The 21,514-nt window shown below is 35.6% G+C and overlaps 1 long non-coding RNA gene across 1 annotated transcript in view; it reads right to left on the bottom strand.

The window, feature by feature from the left end:
* Window positions 1–2,315: 2,315 nt before the first annotated feature.
* LOC148125405 (uncharacterized) overlaps window positions 2,316–21,514 on the bottom strand; it is a 37,065-nt gene continuing 17,866 nt past the window's right edge. The window contains exons 5-6 of the long non-coding RNA XR_015744060.1: window positions 4,206–4,372; window positions 2,316–2,328 (exon numbers count right to left, since the gene is read on the bottom strand). This is a non-coding gene — a long non-coding RNA (uncharacterized LOC148125405). The remainder of the gene's footprint in view (window positions 2,329–4,205; window positions 4,373–21,514) is intronic.

The raw sequence follows: 21,514 nt of genomic DNA, 5'->3' as shown, positions 1-21,514 counted from the left end.
GGCATTTAAGGTTCTGTTAGATACTGCCTGTATTAAGTTCTTTCCTATACTGCTAGCAATTCTGTTTCCTGAATTTGGTATTTCCAAAGGGCTGACAAATTGTACCTTTGCTGAAGGATGATAGTCATACTTATGTAGCATACTTCTGGGCTGTTTACAAAATAACAACCATTACATAGCAAAGAATAACCAACCCAAGGTTGACACTGTCAATCAACTGGAGCCAAAAGTTCATTGAGACAAAAAAAAAGTACTTATTTATTTATTTGTTAAATTTATTTGCTGCCCATTTCACAGTGGGTCTTCTCTGGATGGCTAAAATAGATTTAACTTATCTCTAGAATGTTAACAAAGTTGATGTAATGATAGATGATAGATAGATAGATAGATAGATAGATAGATAGATAGATAGATAGATAGATAGATAGATAGATGATAGAATAGAATTTAGAATAGAATATAGAATAGAATAGAATAGAATAGAATAGAATAGAATAGAATAGAATAGAATAGAATAGATTTCTTTATTGGCCAAGCGTGATTGGACGCACAAGGAATTTGTCTTCCGTGCATAAACTCTCAGTGTACATAAAGATATAAGTGATAAATCATGATCATAGTCATCATAAATACATTCATCATGAATCATAGCAACACTTAGATGATAGATCGATAGATCGATAGAAGATAGATAGATAGATAGATAGATAGATAGATAGATAGATAGATAGATAGATAACCTTAGAGGGCCTTGGAATAAATAAATGTATGTATGTAAATAAAATGGGGAGTGTGTGTACTCCAGCTGTGGAGGAACTTATATCTCAGAATGGTCTAATGGTTAAGCACCAGGCTAGAAACTAGGAGACTGTAAATTCTTGTTCCACCTTGGGCGTAAAAACCAACTGGGTGAATTTGAGCTAGTCACTCTTTCTCAGCCCAACTCATCTCATGGGAATGTTGTGAGGAAAACAGGAAGAAGAATAAGTAATGAGTATTGTGTTCATTATTTTTGGAGTGGTGCAGAGGCCTAGAGGTAGAGCTCTTGCCTCACAAACAGGAGGTTGTAAGTTCAATACTAGGTAGCAGCAGATATTTCTTTCTCTGCGTAAACTCTGCATTGGTGACAGGAAGGGCATCTGGCCAGTAAACCCTCAGCTCCATTCAGTTGCCCTGACTCCACCCCAATGCAAGGGATTACAGGGTCATTAAAAGACAAAAAATGTGTTTATTATCTTCAGCTATTTATAAAAATAACAAAATCAAGACACATACAGGACATGTGTACCCCATATATCTCTTAAGAAAAGAAGGGCTGGATAGATGGGCAGATTTGATTCTGGCAGGTGTTGCTTGATGGGTAATAGTATTAGGCCATCTAAGGATTTAAAGGTAAAAGAATTAGAGGTTTTAAGGTTAAGGCAATTGTGTTACCTAAAAACAAACCAGCAAACAAAATCTCCCTCTCTCAAATAATTCTTCCTCCGTGGGTGTGTTAACTGATAAAAACGGATGCTGCAATATTATTTTCACCCAGGGCCAGAGGCAATAGTTTTTTAAAATAAACAAAAGATAAGAAATCTGAACACAGATCTCTTGCGTCCTATGTTGTTTTTTTAGCTAATATAAGTATTTCTTAATTTTGGCATCTTTATGAAGACTTCAACTCCCAGAATGACCCAACCTTCAGGGACTGCCAACTTTAAAGTTGAGAAACATTGGCTTATTGAAGCAATGGATTGTGTTACAGAAAAGATCAAATGGCCACTGTTCACACACAACTATGATTGATAAATCAACTACTATATATGACATACAGTTCACAATCTCCTCACACATACTGTAACTAAAGGCTCCCAAAATGATGTATAGCTTAAATAATATACTGCTTTCTTCCCTGATTATATGCCAAGTCTGACTGCTGAGACACTTCTCACTCAGTTAACCCTTGAAGTATCTGCATATTGGTCCATTTAGAGCAGGGGTGTAAACCTCATGGCCCATGAGCCAGGTGCGTCATGTGCTGGCCCTGCCCCCACCCTTAGCATTCGGGGAAAAAATCCCGATATGTCTAGATGATGACACGGTGACACTGCAAGTTTGACCCCCCTGATTTAGAGCCTTGACAGGAAACAGACACCACCTATTTCCAAAGAAGAGTGTCCAACAAAGTATTTGGCCAATCGCATGAGACCACAGAACTCATATTGGATTCTGTATGTTCATACTCCTTCAAAATAGTTATCGTAAGCTCACCATAAGCTCTTTTTTAACACCTGACTGCATCATTCTTCACTTGCACAGGTTAGATGACACATGATTCAATCCCTAGTTCACAAAAATAGTCAAGAATTTTATTATGTTTTATGTCTTTCTTACTGACTCGTTTGTCCAATTCTTCCCAAATCTAGTGTTCATACAACATTGAATCACACACTAGCCAATACATTTTAATATAATGAAATGTCAAACTACATGGCCACCTATGAGTGGGTATAAAAGGATTATAAAAGCATTATGGGATCATTATACAACTGACATGAGTTATTGCATTAAGAGAAAATCGCAAATGTCTTTCTAACAACATCAAAACTTAATATAATTGTTTTATAGTTCAATGTGTTGTGCTAACACAGAAAACAGTTATGTTTTATAAGCCAGGTTTACATTAACCATTGCTGAGTGATTCATGGAAACATAGCTATATTCTATATTTGTAAATCTATAAATACTCCTTGAATTTGGCCATGAGATCTTCCTTTTTGTCTGGAATTTGTGTGGCTTATTTTAGCTTAGAGTTTGTATGGTCGCTTTTCTCTATCTTAGTTTTTTTTTCTTACCACCAATAAATAATGTACTACAAACAAATTTAAATAATAAGACCTAAAATATGGCTTTAAAAATACAATCAAAGCATATAAAAAAATGAAAACATCTCAGTCCCAGGCACTTTCAACTTCATCAGGTAAAACCTTCTTCCATATCAAAATCTTGGCTACAAAGATCCCTACCTAATATTTGGGATAATTGGTGTATTATTTCCAGTCAGCAAGTTAATAAGAATTATAGGAGTCGAAGTCCAAAACATTTGGCTGTATTCTTTCAACATCAAATCTTATATTCCTGAAGCAAAATATGTTTTTTTTTTTTACAAAGGAAATATATAAAGTAAACTTAAGAACAGGGGAGGGGAAGTCTTCTGCACTTACATGATCATTTTTATTATTATCATTAAACTTCATTTGCCTGCAGCATTTCTTGTAAAGTGCTCATCATTTTCTGGTGTTGGGAATGTAATAATAAGGGATGAAAAATTAAAGACCTGAAGTCAAATTAGATGATGAATCCCATCTACGCACTTAAGAATAAATCAATAGTCTGAATCTCTCCTCCCTTCTGTTTCATCTGAGGCAATTGCTTAGCTCTTTCCCAAACATGATTCTGATGCCAATTTTCTTTCCTTTGAGGAAAGTGTAACTTGATTGTGTAACTCAAGGGTGAAGTACATGCTTTGTGTATAGTACTGAAGCTCTGTGGCATTCCAAGTAGGACTTGAAAAACTCTTTTAAAAGCTGCAATTCTGAGGTAGAATTTATTTTGATTTAGTAGAAGGTAATTCTCCTGAGTCCTTCTAATACATGGCCAATTTCCTCAAAGATCAATTTCTAAATCCTACATTGACTCCTTTTTTGAATTGTTTTTTTTTTAAATTTCTCATAGAACATAGAATAATAGATTTGGAAAAGACCTTGGAGGTCTTTGAGTCCAACCCCTTGCTGGAGTAGGAGACCCCATACCATTTCAGACAAATGGTTGTGTAGTCTCTTTTTGAAAGCCTTCAGTGATGGGGCACTCACAACTTCTCAAGGCAAGTTACTCTGTTGGTTAATTGCTCTCACCAGAGGTGGTATTCAGCAGGTTCTGACCAGTCCTGGAGAACCGGTAGCAGAAATTTTGAGTAGTTCAGAGAATCAGCAAATACCACCTCTGACTGTCCCCATCCCCATCTATTCTCTGCCTCTCGAGTCCCAGCTGATTGGCTGGGTCTTCTTTTGTTGCCCTGCACAGGAGAACGAAGCTGGAAAGCAGGTTAGTGGGGTGGGAAGGGAATGGAGATTATACAGTATCCTTCCCCCGCCATGCCCACCAAGCAATGCTCACAGAACTGGTAGTAAAATTTTTTGAATCCCACCACTGGCTCTCACCATTAGGAAATTTCTTCTTAGTTTTAGATTGATTCTCTCTTTGGTTAGCTTCCAACCAACACATTTTCTCCTAGTCTGCTGTTATTCTCAGCTCTGACTTTATTTTCTTGGAGTTGGAGAAGATAACGTACTTTTGCGAACCATCTTTGTAAAGTCCTATAGTGTAGCTGTGGAGAAGAGAAATGACAAAAGACTTGTTTGAATTAATAGGCAGCCAAAGGATGTTACCCTCATCTCCTTCGGACTGATAAACAGGACCGATTATTGTAGAAAACTGAATGAAAGGAAGCACAGTATGGTAGATATTGACCTATAAATCAAGATCAAAAAAGAAATTCATCTGATTATATCTCTGAATTGTAATTTCTATATGTCACATCTACACAGGCATTTTTTTTAGGATTAAAAAACTTTTAGAATCTCAGTTATTCAACACATATAATAACCCTTTCTATTTTTGCATATATGAGATTCATATAACAGATTAATGTGGTCAGTTTGTTTAAACTTTCTCTCAATCTATCATTGTGGTTAGGAATTTAGCAATATGCGAACCATGACTCTGTGGCTCGTTCAATAAATTATAGTTAAAGCAAAATAAGCCTTAGAATGAATTGAACCAAGTAAGCTAAAAAAAAAAATAGGGTGGGTTGCCACCACAAGCTAAGGCATCAAAAAACAAACAATATCTCCAAATTATATCTAACCAAATTTATAATGTTGTATGATTGCTGATATACAATTGATTAAGCATGTTGTGTGAACACAAGTGCTCCCTTCTGGCAAACACAAATTTTGATTTAGCATTTATCATCTCAATTCATTGAAATAAAGTTTCTTTTAAAAAGGACTAAAAAGATGGAATGTCTTCACTGTTTATATCCAGCAGTTTAAATTGGTTGGTACAGCAAGAAAATAAAATCTGTCTCAACAAGAATATACTTGTTTCAACAACTTACATCCTATGTTCACATATGGATTTATTCTTTAACTATTTCAATCCATAGCTAGTCAAATTGACAACTATTCTACTGGTTCTATTATAATACTGGTTATAATACAGCTATATTGGTTGAGATAAGGAATATCAAATTCGTGTTAGGTGGTACTTTAATATGTTACAATTAGAAAATCTACAGGGCTGATCTGCAATGAAAATACATATATACATGCATACATATAAGTACATTCACACACACATATATTTCATCTCTGTCTCTATATATACGTTATATATGTGTGTGCATGTTTGTATATACACACACACATACATATATACATGCACACAGTATACATATATACAGTGTGTGTGTGCGCTTAAATATATACATATATATCTCAGATCAACAAATATGAGAAATACAGTATATTCAAAGTTTACACGCAGTGTAGGCTTTACTATAGCATATGATTCATTTAAAAATACTTACAATAATTTTAAAAAGAATGTAAAAAGTTTCAAATATGATTGTGAGAAATCATACTTGGGAACTGTATGGTGCCTGTAGGTCTGTTAAGTTGGCATTTAAATGTATGTTATGATGTAGAATTTTAATAAAATCTGTTATGTAGATATATTAGGAAGAGAGGAAAAACCCAAAAAAATGTTGGCATCTCAATTGAAATATATAATTGAAGTATAATGTAATACATATAATAAAGTATTATGATTTCTTATTATGAGCATAGTTAAAGAATTATAATTTGTATCTGTGGTATTTTATTCCAGTTATAACTAGAATTCTATTGTAATATAGAACTGAAAGCTGTTCAACGATGTTTTTGGGAAATAAATGTTATTGGGAATAAATTATAATTTGTATTTTGTTCTTGACTGACTTTGGGATCATTTTATTTAAAATTAGCACTTTTTAATGAAAAGTTTGGGTTGGAAATGGATGGATTTAGCTATTTTATATTATCTCACTGTAAATGATACTTTAAATGTTTGGAGAGGGAGAAGAATATAACTTGCTTAAAATTATTGAATGGGAATATTTGCAGACAAAACAGCTTTTACCTGTTCATTTTTACCTGTTCATTTCATGGCTTATTTTAAAATCTTACGAATTTGAAGATTAGACAAACCCTTTTTAAAGAGTAAGCCGACAATTCAATTCTACCAATATTTAAAGTATTTAACTAAAGCAATGACTGATAATGTACAAAAATTGGAATAGGGGATTGGCGCCTCCTATTTTGTCAATAGTTTCCAGTTTTAAGAAATGTTACATGGGTTTTTATGGTTTTAAAATGTAGTAATACATCCAAAATGTAAATATTTGGTAAGGGCTAAATTTGTGTGTGTGTGTGTGTGTGTGTGTGTGTGTGTGTGTGTTTTGTGGGGGAAACTCTTTATTCTTGGAAACCAACTATATTTTAAAGGTTATTTTGCTCCTCTGTATCATCTTTTTGTCCTCCTCTATCAGTTATTAATATTAAAAATGTTAGAAATTGCCTTACATTCACTGAAATTCAGATCTCCCTTGCACAATATTATCTTCATCAGTTTCCAGAAATACTGGACTAAATCATCCCAAATCAGCTGGTTAGCATCTTTCCAGATTTTAAGATAGGAACTTTCCCCATTTACAGCTAGAAAAGTGTAGATCTAAACCTGATTGCTGCAGTACCACCTGATCACAGCCACCTTGTGAAACCCTTGGTGTCCAAAGGATTCTTTCTGAGCCATGCGGGCAAGACACACAATTCAGTGTGGTGATTTACTCAGGATTTGTTCGGTTTCTGGTTCTGGCAAAGGAAAAACCCTACCAGCTGAGGAAGAAAGTTTTCTTACATGAGTAAAGAAATGACAGTTCAATGTTTTAAAGGAAATGTGTGGTTTTTAAACCATGCTAGTTGAAACAGAACAACCAAGCAGAGGAGGATAACCCCGGAAGCTGTGGTGAGGAGCAGAGGGATGAGACAAGAAACATAGATGCTATTTACATCTAAATATCTCTGCCACCACCCACTCTGCATGCCAGCTTTGATCTAACAATGTCAGTTTCATACTATTTTGGAAACTTTCCTCTTTGTTCCGCAGTATAAAGATTGAAGCATTCAAAATCACATCACAACTATCTTGTTAGGATAAAAAACCTTATCCAATATTTTTCCGCCTTTCTCTATATTATGAATTTTACCATAAATAGTACTTTATTGAATTACATATTTGGAGCACCATCTTCCAGGTTGTAATTGGGTTTATTTGCTAAAATTCAATTCCGGCTGATCTCCCAAAGCTGTAGCACACTGCATGTACTATTCACTGATATATACTGAATGGGGGTGCAAAGAAGTGGCAGTGCACAACAATAAGTAACAACCCAGAAGAAAAAGGAGGTTATCCAAGTCCATTGGAATGCTTTCCTGGTTTTTGTTTTAATGAAGTAGTGAGATAGGATGCTAGTTTTTGAATAAAACTGACCAGAAGTACATTTAATGATTCTCAAGCTTAGATTGTCACTCAATGTCCAGGTGTGTAACTTAAAGCTATCACACATGGACTGCAAAATGCTGGAAAACCATTAAGTGGCAGCAAAGAATTCACCTTTTCTATGTCTCTTGGATGCCATCTAGAGGGTATTCAAATTATAGCTGCCCAAATCTGGTAGCCTAATAAAACTTGAATCTTCATTATACAGTAAATTATGCCTATATGCTTTGCACAGCTTCCTTTGCTTTTGTTAATGATATGCGTCTATCTTGAGTTTTGATTCAATAAAACCTATTAATTTGGCTCGTTCTTTGTGTTTTGCAAAGATATCTTGACCCCTCTTCAATCAACATAATTTATTTACTCTTTAAAAAAAGTTAAATGCATTATATATTTGCTTTATCTAACATTTGCTGTAAAACAAAAACTGAGACCTCCCCATTAAAGTCTCAGGAAAATGTTTATCCATCATATCCAGTACAGATGGATTTATTAACAATTGCTTGAAATCCTAAACACCATTGTTAGGGATACACCCTAGCAGAATCTGCACAGCAGTCAGGCAGGCAGGCAAAATATGTGAGATAAACGTTTTTGTAGCTTACACTCAGTAAAACAGATACACAGTGCTAATTAAATAGTTTATTCCGGTAAGAGTTATAGCATAGTCAAAACAGTCCATATATCATTCACTAGTCCAGTCCGTCCAGGGATTATTCAGTTGCAAATTCCAGTGTCGAAAAAGAGAGGTCAGTAAACTTACAAATATCAGTCCAGTAATATATCTCCTCGCAGTAGAGATATGAAGAAGTCAAAACTCCTCTCTTCCTTCAGCAACTCAGCAGTAGGGGAAACACGCAGTTAACAAACCATCAATCCATGCAATCCAGTAATTGTCAGGGAATCGTCAGCAATTGTCAGGTTCTCTTGCTCCCTCTTATGGTGGTTTCACACCGCACCCAAAATTACATGCTTTGCAGTTTTAAAGTGACACACACTTAAACTTACAATCATAGTTTATATATATTATTTTACCCAAACTACGTTAGGTAACCTATGTTATTCCTAACATTCTCCCCTTTTGGGTAATATAAATATATATATATATCTATTTACAACCTTAACCCATAGTCATCACAACTCTCTTTGTGTTTCACTGCACCTTGGGCTTTTGCGAACTGATCAGCAATATTTTGTTCAGTCATACAATATTCCAATCTTATTAAACCATCTTTTACAGATTGTCTTACATTCAGATATCTAAGATCTGTATGCTTAGATCTCGTTTTTACAGCAATATTTGTAGCCATCTGTATGGCTGCTTGATTGTCCTCATACACTACAATGGAATCATTAACAGTTAATCCCATATCCAACAACAACTGTTTATACAGAATTAAATCAGTACATAATAAAGATAAACATGAAAATTCTGCTTCCATTGTGGACATACTTATGTGTTGCTGTCTAATTGACCTCCAACCAATCAATGCTTTTCCTAGTAGTATAGCCATTCCTGAATTTGATTTCCTAGTGTTTATATCTGTTGCAAAACTTGCATCAGCATATGCACTTAAAATCAAATCATCTTAAGATACGTTTTGCCGCTTGCCAGTGTCGTTCAGCGGGTTCAGCGTTGAATCGAGCCAATTGATTAACGCTATAGGCAATATCTGGCCTTGACCAATTACTAATGTATGATAGACTACCAATTAGCGACTGATAGATAGTCTTATCGAATTTTGAACTCTGAGCATCAGTGCGGCAAAATTCCTGACTCATTGGAGTTTTTGCTGGTTTACAAAGTTCCATCTTATATGTTTTTAGTAATTGATAAATCTTATCCTCTTGAGATATCTTATAGCCACCATTGGTTTTATTTATTGTCAATCCGAGATACCGTTTTATCTCTCCTAATTGCTTTAATTTTATCCTCTTACCTAATAATGATATTATTTCAGTAGCTTCATTATTAGTTTTTGTAATTAAAGCAATATCATCTGTAAACAACAATAATAATGACACTATTCCATTTGTCTCTCTTTTAAATAAACATGGATCAGCTAAACCTGCTTTAAACCCTATATTGTTTAACTCCTTAACAATATATTGGTTCCATTCGTAACCAGATTGTTTTAATCCATAGATACTCTTTTTAAGTTTCCAACAGTCATTATTAGTTTTATCATCCTTAATCCCTACAGGTTTCTTTAGGTATATAGTGTGCTGCAATGGTGCATGCAGATAAGCGGTTTCTACATCTAAATGATTTATGATATAGTTTTTCTTAGCTGCCCACACTAAAGCTGCTCTCAAGGTTGTTGCTTTTAGACTTGGTGCAAACACTTCATCATAATCACATGCAGTTTGATTAAATCCTTGAGCTACCAACCTAGCCTTATGGGTAACAGTCCCATTTTTACCTGTTTTTAACTTAAATATCCATTTGCATCCAATGGACTTTTCACCTGGAGGTAATCTAGCATTCTCATAGACTCCCATCTGTTTTAATGAATTCAGTTCCTTTTGCATTGCTGTATGCCAATTCCCTTGATCCTTTGCAGGATACATTTTTAGTTCTTCCACAGTAGTTGGAATTTTACTAACTTGGCAAACTACACTTGCTTGGTACCTATCAGGTGGTCTGCTTTCACGTGTTGACCGCCTAGGTAGTACAGGGCTTACAGGTGGACTTTTATCTATCACCTGTTCCTGGTTATCTATTTCTTCCTGTTTTGGTCCTATTTGCTCTTCCTTTACTTCCTCTTTAATTGGACTTTTCTTATTACTGATATGGTGGTTTGGTCTTTTGTAGGTTTCTATAATTACATCTTTATTCGAATCTTGCTCCAGTTTTTCCCATCCTACATGTTCCAGGAATTGTGCACTAGCACTACAATAAATTCTAGTTGTCCCCTTTTCCCAGAACCTGTAAGATTTATGGTTAGATTCGTAACCTACAAAAAAATAATCTTTTAGCCCTATGCTGTCCCTTATGTCTCAGTTGTGTAGGAATATGCACCCATGCTGGTGCTCCAAATGTGTGCATGTAGCTTAGGTCAGGTTTTCTACCATGCCACCATGTGAATGGTAATTCACCTGTTGTTGAGTTAACAACATTATTCAATATATGATTACCACACATTATTGCTTCTCCCCACAAATTTTCAGGTAATCCTGAATCCGACAACATAGTACGAGCCATTGCCTGTAGTGTTTGGCCTCGTCTTTCTATAAAGGAATTATGTTGTGGCCTATATGGTGCAGACTTTTTATGTTCTACACCTGCCATCTTCAGTCTATTTTGGAATTTATTATTTATAAATTCCGTACCATTATCAGTTACAAGAGTTACTAGTTTCCTTTTAGTTTTTCTTTCTGCAAACTTCAACCAATTAAAGAAATTCTGATATGTTTCCGTTTTACTCTTCATTAAATAACAGAAACCATATCTAGAATAATGATCCATTATACTTAATATATAACGAGCACCTCCCACACTTGGTTTTTTAGGACCTATAATATCAGCAAATACGACCTCTAGAGGTTCCTTAGTTTTAAATCCATTAATTCTATTTGCTGGTATTACCTTGCTTTTTTCTTGACTGCAAGCATTGCAGTGCAAATACTTACTGCAAGGCTTCAGTTTTATACCTTTAGACAGTTCAACCATTTGCTTGAGCATTTTAAAATTTATATGCCCTAAACGTCTGTGTAACAAATGTATGCATTCATCATGAGGTTTAACGTTATTATACACTGTGTTATCCACCTCTAAATGATTATCATTTAACACATACAATTCACCTTTTAAAGTTGCAGTCACTTTTTTACCTTCCTTTTCTATTATGCAGTTTTCTCCCTAAAGGTAACTACATAACCTAGTTTAATCAAAACTCTAACCGAAAGCAAATTAAACTTAAGTTGTGGTACATATAACATTTTTACATTTTCTTGTATGCAAGAACAATATGCAGTACCTTCAGCTTTTGCTTTAAGTCTCCAACCATTAGCTAACGATATCTGCTGTGAACTCGTGGACATCTTAATAAATCTTTTCTTATCTTTTGTTATGCAGTGCGATGCTCCACTATCTACAACCCCAAAATTATTATTGTTCACAGTTTCATTGCTATACATGGCTAACTCTAAGCATTTTTTATCCTTTTGATGCCTTTTTGCATTCTGGCTGGCATTTTGGCATTTTTCTTTCTTGCAGAATCTAGCCAAATGTCCTTTTCTTCCACAATTAAAACATTTTCTAATTGTGTAGGCTGACGAAGATAATTTCTCTTCTTGTGGTTGTTCCCTTCTGAGTTGATCCCTTTCAAGCCTTCTCCTGGCTTCTTCAATTAATCTGCCAGTAATGTCAGTTAATGTGAGGTTATCTTTTGGCAGCACTTCCAGCGAAGTTACATAGTCGTCATAGCTCTCATCTAATGAAGACAAAATTATATAAACCTGATGTAGTTCAGTGAAGATAAGCTCTTTTTCATGCAGCTCCTGAAAAATCCTCTTCATAGTGTTTATATGAATCAACATGTCTCCATTCTTTTGAAGATGTGTTCTGAACAGCTTCCGTGTAAGATTTATATGTGCTCCTACACTGTCTCGAACATAAATCTTCTTTAAATTCTCCCAACACTTAGCAGCTGTTTCTTCTCCACGAATATGGACAAGCTGCTGGTCACAGAGTGTTAGTCCTATTATACAGAGAGCTTGCTCATTCTTCAGTTTATATTCTTGTATTTTCTGGGCATCATCTTCATCCTCTGGATCCCAAGCATCTACCTCTGGTGGGTTTTGAATTATACTCCACAAACCTTCTCTGCGTAGAAGTAGGCTGCATTTCATAGACCATGAAACATAGTTTGTTCCATCCAGTTTGGATATTAGAGAGAAATTTGGTAAATTGACTTGTGCCATCTTTTCTCTGGATATTAAACTATAATAACAGCTGTCTGTTTACAGTATTGTGTAACTACACTAACTCTCACTTTATATAAGCCTGTTATATCCTGGTTAGTCTGACTGCACAGCGGAAGCATGCTGGGCCCATAACCAGTGTTAGGGATACACCCTAGCAGAATCTGCACAGCAGGCAGGCAGGCAGGCAAAATATGTGAGATAAACGTTTTTGTAGCTTACACTCAGTAAAACAGATACACAGTGCTAATTAAATAGTTTATTCCGGTAAGAGTTATAGCATAGTCAAAACAGTCCATATATCATTCACTAGTCCAGTCCGTCCAGGGATTATTCAGTTGCAAATTCCAGTGTCAAAAAAGAGAGGTCAGTAAACTTACAAATATCAGTCCAGTAATATATCTCCCCGCAGTAGAGATAGGAAGAAGTCAAAACTCCTCTCTTCCTTCAGCAACTCAGCAGTAGGGGAAACACGCAGTTAACAAACCATCAATCCATGCAATCCAGTAATTGTCAGGGAATCGTCAGCAATTGTCAGGTTCTCTTGCTCCCTCTTATGGTGGTTTCACACCGCACCCAAAATTACATGCTTTGCAGTTTTAAAGTGACACACACTTAAACTTACAATCATAGTTTATATATATTATTTTACCCAAACTACGTTAGGTAACCTATGTTATTCCTAACAACCATCTTTCATTTAAAAAAATTAAAAGCTTTCAAAAATATTCTGAAATTCTGTGCTAAACAAAAGCTTCTTTCAACTTTGTTGGAGTTCCTGTTGAATATCCTTACATGGAAAAGATGTATAACTACCTATTCTAGCACTAAAATGACTTCTAAACAACTTTTAGGAAATCATCTGACATTTTGGGTGGGAAGAATGCTGTTAAACAATGGATAAGCAAATGTATAAAATGCTCCTCCCCATCAGACCATTGACTGGGGCTGGTAGAAGTTAGAATATGAAAATCCAACAACAACAAATATTGCCTCAACAATGGAAGGATGAGCCAACCTTGAGCCAGTTAGGTTCGAACTCCTGGAAGTGGGCAGAGTAAGTCTGCAGTACTGTATTCTAACTACTGAGCCATGATGGATATGCAAATTATTGTGTATAATTAATTGAATAAACCACAACGAGCCATGCTACATATATCACAGTTTGGATTCACATCATATGTTAAATCAAAGCCAACCAACTCTCCTTATGGTTTGGTTCACAACAACTGTTTTGCAACTTTGGAAGCTCTTCTGATTACTATTGCTAATGGTCAGCTGCATGGCGTCCTGAGACATGAAACAGAATTAATATAGCTAATGCCTGATTAAGGAAATAAAGACCCAGGAAAACTGTTACATCATGCCCACTTACCATATGTCTGGACTTTAGACAGCTAGATGATCACTACATGGCAGCAAATAGGTATGGAAAATTCTAATTCTTTGTTATCATCTTGGTTTTATTTCAGGCCAGGCATTCATTCATTCATTCATTCATTCATTCATTCATTCATTCGCCCAATATTCACCCCAAACTGCTTAGAATCATATAGTACATTAATAACTTGTACATATAAAATTCATATATCATAAACAATGGTAATATTGACATCCCATAATTAACTTGGGTCCATAGGCCAGCTGAAGGGGTTTCTTAAATACAAAGATGGGAATCAAATTCTTCTTTTCACAATAGGGGGATTACTATTGAAAAGACCTCCTCACTGATTAATTCCTCTTTTCCCTAATGAGACGGATTCATTAGTATATCCCTTCTACCTTGATGTTTGGACCAGATCAGCAGAATCATCTTGCAAGACAGTTTCTGAATGTATGCTGATGCTATGCCATAAAAGACAATCAGAATATGAAACTGCATCTTGAAATCTGTTGGTAACCATGGCAGTAATCTGAAAATAGGTATAATTTTGCAAGGATGGGCTTCCCTGACTAACAGACAATGTAGCTCCAGACATTGTGGTGCAATAATGGGTGATACCACCACCAGATGACACTGGTGCAATAATGGGTGATACCACCACCAGATTGTCAGCCCCCTTTTAGCTTGAATTATGCAAATTTAGTTTCAAAATCTTAACACTGGGGGATTAAGGGCAGCACCATTACAATCCTGGTTCTTTGCTAATGCCAAAGCTGACAGATTCAAGTTTTCATGTGTTGTGCAAAGATCACCCATGCATCTGTAGACCTGCAAGATCTGCATTTTCTTAATTTCCAAGGCAAGATACTAATAAGTTCCAGTGAGCATCCTCAATTTGTCTGAAGTCATGATAGCTTAATCATCTCACAAATACTATCCCCACCCTCCATCCCCCCTCCTCATTTTAATATCTGGGCACAAGTCTTGGTTAACATTTCCTGATAAAAATGATTAAAAGGCTAGTTGAACGTTTTTTTCCTGTTATTTCCTAAACACTACTAGTGTAGAAGTACAGCCTCAAAGCAGGACAGCTATTATAGAAAACTAAGGATATTTCAGAGGCCCTGAGGTTTCAGAATGTAGCAAATTTGTTATAATTGCAACTTCATGAAGAAAAAAACCTTACAGCAAGGCAAGCTTGTTTTAATAAGCATTTTATTTATTTTTAAAAATTATTTTTTTCTTTTAGCATATACTTTAAAAGAACAGCTGAGAAGAAAAGCTGAAAAAAAGACATGTAAAAAGAAAATAAAAAATAAGTTTAGAAAAAAGAGGTTAATTAAAAAACTTGAAGTAACATTGGATTAGTGCTGCATATTAGAGTATCTTAAATGTAGTAGTCTAATGAGAATCATAAATCAAAATAGAATTAAAGAAGTTTTCTGTCTAATCTGTCTAATCTTATTTAATGAATCAGGCAAGAATATATTGAAGTCTTAAGTTAAAAGAAGCCCAAATTTCAGATGCTTTACAGATCTGTACAAAGAACTGTAATCCACAAATACTTTACAAGTAGAATTGAATTCTTTATCTGACTTATTCTTCAAATATGAATTTACATTCAATATTTATGGATATTCTTGCAGCTTATTTTCCAATTTTTCTAATAAAAGGATTTATCTGTAGGAATGTACAGTTTGGTAATATTTCACAGAAAACAACTTGCCAGAAAGAGAATTCAACTTTTAAAATTTATTTGATTGTACAATAAATGATATTTCAGAATTGTTGTGTTTACAATGTTACGACACAAATCTGAATTACTGCAATTTCAACAATTTTGAGAAAAATAATTATTTTTTGACAATCAGTACTATACCAAGGATAAAATTCTATACCAGTTTTGTCTAAGTGTGATATTCCCAGTAAATTTAATATTTGTCTTCAGTTGCTGCTGTTGTATATGAGTTGTCTTGTTTGAATTCTACCTCTGTGGCATGATACAGTCATTAACTTGCTTAGTTTTTGTGTCATAAATTCATTAAGAACTTGTATGCAAGCCCCAACAGATATTCTGAGTTTTGTGTTATAAATTCTTGAAATTTCATGAAGTCTGTGAAAATCTTTTCTACTTTCTTTTGCATGATGCTGATTATTTGGAGTAAAGCAATTCAATCTGATCATTCCAAAAGTCTTGAAACTCCACTTTTGTTTAGTTAATAATAGGTAATCTAATGAGCATGGTTAATGGAGCTAAACATAGCTGCAAATCATGAATGACAGTTTGAAGCAGGGAATTTATTTAAGGAAATTTATTTATTTACTTACTTATTCAGACTTATAGGCACTGCAATGATAATTCTAAGCAAAGGATTTCATGTTTTTTTCCACTGCAAACTGATAGGCATCTTGACAACAGCAAACATGCTGTTCCTGCAATACCAACACTGTTTCATTCTAAGTAGGATAGATTTATTATTATTTGTATAGATACTTGTAGAGGGGCATTTTCACCCGCTAAACGTATCTCATTTCAAAATGGTTAGGAAAGAACCAGTTGCTGGCTTTTGTTGCTGGGTAAAAATAGGTCTTGGCTGTCAAAATAGGCAAATGTGATGCTGGCATAATGTTTTTTTTTTGGGGGGGGGTTGCCACGCTGTTGCTTCTGTCAGCATCTTCATCATTTTAGCACACTCCTGTCTCCTCGTTTTTTGTTCCATATTAAGAAGGATGCTATTTAGGTCAAGTTAGCCCATACATGCCTTCAAGGTAAAGACTGGCTTTGCCTTTTTCCTAAGCAACATCTGCCCTCTAGTGTTGAATTTCTAATCCAAAGATTTATTTATTTATTTATTTTATTTGGTTTGTCAATTGCTTACAAGATAATAGGTATAAGTAAAAACATAGTTATGAATACATGGAAACATATAAGAAAAATAAAAGAAAGAATAGGACAGGGACAGTCGGCACGTTGGTGCGCTTATGCACGTCCCCTACAGACCTCTTAGGAAAGGGGTGAGTCAGTAGCAGACAGTCTAAGGTTAAAGTTTTTGGGGTTTGGGGAAGAAACCACAGAATCAGGTAGAATATTCCAGACATTGACCACTCTGTTGCTGAAGTCATATTTCCTTCAATCAAGTTTGGTGCGATTAACCTTGAGTTTGTATCTATTGTGTGCTCTTCTATTGTTTTGGTTGAAGCTGAAGTATTCATTGACTGGTAGGACATTGCAATGTATGATTTTATATACTATACTTAGATCGGACCGAAGGCGGCGTAGTTCTAGGTTTTCTAGGTCTAGAATTTCAAGTCTGGTGGCATAAGGTATTCTGCAATGAGTAGAGGAGTGGAGAACTCTTCTTGTGAAATATTTCTGGACTTTCTCAACTGTGCTAGTATCAGATACGTAATGTGGGTTCCAGACTGATGAGCTGTATTCGAGTATTGGTCTACCAAATGTTTTGTATGCTCTAGTTAGTAGTGTGATATCACCAGAGAAAAAGCTATGTAGGATTAGGTTAACAACTCTTAATGCCTTTTTGGCTATGTAGTTACAGTGGGCTCTAGCACTTAGGTCATTTGAGATGAGTACTCCAAGGTCCTTTACAGAGCTTGGATCATCAACAAGATCTTGACTATTCTGCTTGTATTTTATTTTCTGATTTATGTATTTTTTTGCCAATATGTAAGACAGAGCATTTATTTGTTGAGATTTGAAGTTGCCATTTGTTTGACCATTCTGATACATAGTCAAGATCTTTTTGAAGGGTAGCAGTATTGTCTGTGGTATTGAACAGCTTTAGATTGTGAGCGAAGAGAACACAGTTGCTCTTAATATGATCACAGAAGTCATTTATGTAGAGTATTAAAAGAGTTGGTCCTAGAACACTGCCTTGGGGGACACCACTATTGACAGGTACAGAATTTGATAGGATGCTTCCAATTTTGACCATTTGTTGTCTGTTTGACAGGAATGCTTCTATCCAGTTATGCAGGTGTCCAGAGATACCATAAGATTTTAGTTTTAGGAGTAGTTTGTCATGTACCACTGAATCAGAAACTTTACAGAAGTCTATGTAGATTGCGTAGATTCCTACATTGGACAGTAGTAAAACAACAACCTTCAGAGTTTTGGTTCATGTTCACTATCTCTGAAAAATGTACCAGTTTCTCATTAGATACACAATTCCTTTTGGCAAGGTTCAAGGTAGGGTGCTTGTTGGCTGGCAAATTACATAGTGCATGCTGGCATCAGCACAGTTAAAACTAGCATATACATTTTGTACAGTATAATGTAATTGCTTAAAGCAGAGGTCTTCAAAAATGGCTGAGGAATTCTGGGAGTTGAGGTCCACAAGTCTTAAACTTGCCAAGTTTGAAGACCCCTGGTGTAGTCCCTACCAAGGGAATACAATCTGGCTTCTAAAACTTTTAACTCTTTGCTGCCACCTACAGGGTAGCTAAGTTTTTGGTAGCCCTAATCAAAGATGATTATTATTTTATAATGTAAGTATAATAATATTCAATGGCAGCATTAATGTATAAAAAAATCAATTGAGCTTTGTCAACCATTAGCTTGAAAAAAAAAGATAGTAATTGCAATGAGTTGAAAAAGTGGAAAGAGAATGTTTATAACAAGTTTTGTCGTGATATATGGGTAGTTTTCTGCTCACTTGCGGAGAGTGGAATGCATTTCAGCTCAGTAGTGGGGAAAAAAGTCTTATTTGGACTATATTCTGTAAGGTGCCCTATGCATAGATGACAACAATCTCATGGTAGCTCACATTAACCAAACCTGAATGCCTTTAATCTTATAGAATTTATCCAGTATCATTGGCAGATTATTATTTTTAATACTATAGCAATATTATGACAATCTAATCATTGAAAGCATGGGAAGATAGACAAATGAGTATCGTGGTACTCATCGTTTATTGTTTCAATGACTACCAGAAATGATGAGTACCAAACAAAATTTTCCCATAAGGAATAATGTAAATAAATTTAATGTGTTCCCAAACCAAAGGCAATGCACATTTTTAAGGGAGTGTGTAAACAGATAAGGCTGTATAGCATTACTTTACATAAGAAATAAATCTACAAATTAATGAATGTTTTGTCTTTTAATGACCCCGGAATCCTTACCACCGAGGTGGAGTCGGGGCAACTGAATCGAGCTGAGTTTACTGGCCGGATGTCCTTCCTGTCACCAATGCAGAGTTCGCAGCAGATATTTATTCATTGTGCCCAGAGAGAAATATCTGCTACAACCTAGGATCGAACTCACAGCCGCCTGATCATGAGGTGAGAGCTTGACCTCTAGGCCACTGCAACACTCTAAAAATTAATGAATACTTATGCTAAATAAAATAAAAACTTCACTTTATCTGTATTGATGAGAAAAAAAGCATAAAAATATAAAAAACTGACTACAGAAGCTAATATAGGACTGCAAGGAGATATGCACAGGACAAGAACTATCGCGTGATTGACACATCGACCTTGGTTTCGGCTGAAAAGCATAACAAGTTGCGAGGCCATTGACCCAGACAAGTTGTAGTTTGGGCGTTGAGTACCAAACAAATGACAAGTACCGGGACAACATTTTCCTGTCAAAATGCATTGAGTACCAAATTAGATTAGTTTCAAAGCAGCTGAGTACTTTGGTACTATTATATTTAATGTATTTATCTTTCAAACCTACAATTCAATTTTCTTCTAAGAAGCTTGAAAAAGCCGGTTTGGCATCCTTTAGCCTTGACAATTAACCAGGGGATCAAGACCTCTTTGCCTTGCTCTTTCCACTAAATCTTTTATTTTTTCACATATTGGGTGCTTCAGAATAATGGAAATATACTTGCGACCAAGTAACACAGGACCTAGATATTTAGAGCTCATTGCATATTTAGCAAGACTGAGACTTATGCACTATCCAATATTAGGCAATACTTATTATATGACCGAAACCTGACAAATAAGCCCTATAGGCAACTGTACAGACAGGCACACAAAAGCATCAGCAAATTGAAAGTCTTCATCAAACTCTTATCATATTACTACAAATCCAATTAACTTGATTCAAGTCAAATGGATCATCTTACAGATATGGCCCATCTTACAGGAAGGCTTGGAGGAATGAAAAGCTAATAAAAGGAATAGATTTTGCCTTTACCAGCATGGGTGTGCCAACTCTGCATGGAAATCTTCCATTAAAAAAAGCAAATTTTATGCCATTATAAAATGCTGGGTTCTTCCAAGTAGTAAATGCTTAGGGAACAAAGATATCAACCAAATATTGAAATAAGATATTGTAAAAAAAGCACAGAGCATAAAACATAAATAAGGAAGAAACTGTTACAGAAATCTATTTACCATAGGATGACAAAGTGCAAGTAAATTACAGGGATTAACAACTATCTATGTGCTGAGCCTTTTGCCCTCAGCAATTCTGCAGTGTCAGTAAGGTAGCAACAACCACTTTGCAAGCTACTTTAAAATGTGTGTTTTGCTGCACTGCTAACTTCGAAGCTGCTATTTTCATACCCCCTCAGTTGTGTGTGATGTGGTAAATAAGCCAGAGTATTTTAACCACTATTCTCGTCACCCCCTGAATATTTTTTCCATTACGTGGTTTGGTTGAGCAAGAGAGATCTCATCTTTGCTAGGGATTTAGAGTATGATGAATGTGACCAAAGATTACCTGTAATCACAGTTTTGCATTTCCCCCTACTCCCTTATAAAGCTCCTAAGACTTTGTTTACTTCAGTAAATGCATACATGCATAGATTATGTAGAACTTATTGTGTTCTGCATTCACACTGGCTTAATGGTAACAGTCAACTTGGGATAGTCCCAAAGGTGCTTTTGTCAAGAGGCAATTGGACTTTCTGGTTTTTCTTTGAAGACACTTAGCCTCCAAGAAGCTTCTTCAGCTCTGACTGAATGATGGGGAATGGACGAATTTATATTCCTTACAGACAGCTGATCATTTGCATTCTTTTAGAGAGTTGTTGAGGCCACTTGAAGGTTTATCTGTATCTTGAGGATCACACTGACTAGTGCAAATTGGTCTGGAGCCTTCTTGGAACTGCTGAAAGGACTGTGTTGTAGACGGAGATAGATGATGTTGTACCCCTTCCCCTCTGTTGAGAGAGGGCTGTTCAGTTTTGACATAGATGGCCTCTTTGACCCTTCTTTCAAACCATGGGACAACCATGACCTGGATTACTGAGAATCTCCATAGAGACTTGGGATAGTATTGGCCCACACCTATGTGCAGATCAGTGGTCGATTTCCAGATTTTTTCTTACCAGTTCTATGCGTGGTTCTATGTGTGCGCGCTTCGCTACTGGTATGCCAGAACCAGTCTGAACTGGCTGAATACCACCTCTGGTGCAGATTTCTTCCTAGTATAGTCTGTTATACAAACCCAAACACAAGTTCAGCCTACACATATTGGTTGTTATTCAAAAGTGAACTGCAAATGTCCTCAACTATGAAGATCATTGGGAGAGTTAGGTTGGTCATGGTCTTTCATCCTTACCAAAGGTTATATAGATA

Source organism: Pseudonaja textilis, chromosome 6 (assembly GCF_049901715.1).
Source record: "Pseudonaja textilis isolate UNSWEBS1 chromosome 6, rPseTex1.2, whole genome shotgun sequence".
In the NCBI taxonomy this organism is placed as follows: domain Eukaryota; kingdom Metazoa; phylum Chordata; class Lepidosauria; order Squamata; family Elapidae; genus Pseudonaja; species Pseudonaja textilis.
Note: the sequence above shows the minus strand (reverse complement) of the source record. Positions and strands in the feature narration are given on the sequence as shown.